This window comes from Palaemon carinicauda, chromosome 28 (assembly GCF_036898095.1).
Source record: "Palaemon carinicauda isolate YSFRI2023 chromosome 28, ASM3689809v2, whole genome shotgun sequence".
In the NCBI taxonomy this organism is placed as follows: domain Eukaryota; kingdom Metazoa; phylum Arthropoda; class Malacostraca; order Decapoda; family Palaemonidae; genus Palaemon; species Palaemon carinicauda.
Genome location: NC_090752.1, coordinates 88999341 through 89001442, shown reverse-complemented (window position 1 = coordinate 89001442; position 2102 = coordinate 88999341).

The following is a 2102-nucleotide window of genomic DNA, read 5'->3' as shown; positions in this document are numbered from 1 at the left end:
CAGACTTAGCATGGAATTCTGAATGCTTCCAGAACGGAATCTCAGAACGGTTTCGGAAGAAAACTTTCCCGAATTTCCAAAAGTCTTCAAAGGACATAGCCGTATACTTAACATGGATTTCTGAATGACTCCAGAACTGAAATTCCCAGGAGCAGTCCTGAACAACTCCTCCCCGAGCTTCAAATGACTTCTGAAGACCTAATCTTCATTTTTTCAAACATAGCCTGCAACACCTCACATGATCTGTAGGTAGCTGGTGAAATCTACCCAAGGAATTGCCCGTCAATAGGAGTAAGAGGAAATGAGTTGATGACTGGGGAATGAGGATGGAGGTAGAATGGTTCAACTGAACGGTGAGTGACGTGTAGTTCTTCAACAGGATTGTCCCAAAGTTAGCCACTGAAGTAAGGATATATCCAGACGACATTGATAAATATATCATGTTGCTCGTCATAAAAATTTGGCATGATAGTGTATGCGGAGAAATCGATAGTATTCATCTCTTTACTCATTGCCCAGATATGTAAAGAATAAATACCTTCGATTTCCCTGAGGAATCTGACGAAGTGAGGACTCGCAGCACTGAAATCTCTTTTGAAATCTAGAAGGACACTGACGAACTAAGGAAAAGACAATGAAATCTCGAAAAAAACAGATAATCTAATGAAAGAAGATCTTGAAAACTAGAAGACAGGAGAGAACAGCGAAGAGGAGCCTATAATGCCAGAGGTAAGACACCTAAAAATAAAGAGCCTCTAATGCTAGAAGTAAGGCACCTCAAAATATAGATCGAAGACCCTCAAATGCTAAAAGTATGGAACCTGGGAATATATGTCAAAGAACTTCTAATGCTAGAAGTGTGCGAGCTGAAGAGAGAGGTCAAAGAACTTCTAATGTTAGAGGTGAGGGAGCTATAAAGAGAAGTCAAATAACTTCTAATGCTTAGAGGTAAGGGAGCTAAAAGAGGTCAAAGAACTTCTAATGCTAGAGGTGTGGGAGCTAAAAAGAAGTCAAAGAACTTCTAATGCTAGAGGTGTGGGAGCTAAAAAGAGGTCAAAGAACTTCTAATGCTAGAGGTGTGGAAGCTAAAAGAGGTCAAAGAACTTCTAATGCTAAGGTGTGAGAGCAAAAAGAGTCAAAGTACTTCTAATGCTACAGGTATGGGAGCTAAAAAGAGGTCAAAGAATTTCTAATGCTAGAGGTGTGGGAGCTAAAAAGAGGTCAAAGAATTCTAATGCTAGAGGTGTGGGAGCTAAAAAGATGTCAAAGTACCTCTAATGCTAGAGGTGTGGGAGCTAAAAAAGGTCAAAAACCTCTAATGCTAGAGGTGTGGGAGCTAAAAAGAGGTCAAAGAACTTCTAATGCAAGGGGTGTGGGAGCTAAAAAGAGGTCAAAGAACTTCTAATGCAAGGGGTGTGGGAGCTAAAAAGAGGTCAAAGAACTTCTAATGCAAGGGGTGTGGGAGCTAAAAAGAGGTCAAAGAACTTCTAATGCAAGGGGTGTGGGAGCTAAAAAGAGGTCAAAAACTTCTAATGCAAGGGGTGTGGGAGCTAAAAACAGGTCAAAGAACTTCTAATGCAAGGGGTGTGGGAGCTAGAAACAGGACAAAGAACTTCTAATGCAAGGGGTGTGGGAGCTGAAAAGAGGTAAAAAAACTTCTAATGCAAGGGTGTGGGAGCTGAAAGAGGTCAAAGAACTTCTAATGCAAGGGGTGTGGGAGCTAAAAGAGGTCAAAGAACTTCTAATGCAAGGGGTGTGGGAGCTAAAAAGAGGTCAAAGATCTTCTAATGCAAGAGGTGTGGGAGCTAAAAAGAGGTCAAAGAATTCTAATGCAAGGGGTGTGGGAGCTAAAAGAGGTCAAAGAAATTCTAATGCAAGGGGTGTGGGAGCTAAAAGAGGTCAAAGATCTTCTAATGCAAGGGGTGTGGGAGCTAAAAAGAGGAGAAATAACTTCTAATGCAAGGGGTGTGGGAGATAAAAAGAGGACAAAGAACTTCTAATGCAAGGGGTGTGGGAGCTAAAAAGAGGTCAAAGAACTTCTAATGCAAGGGGTGTGGGAGCTAAAAACAGGTCAAAGAACTTCTAATGCAAGGGTGTGGGAG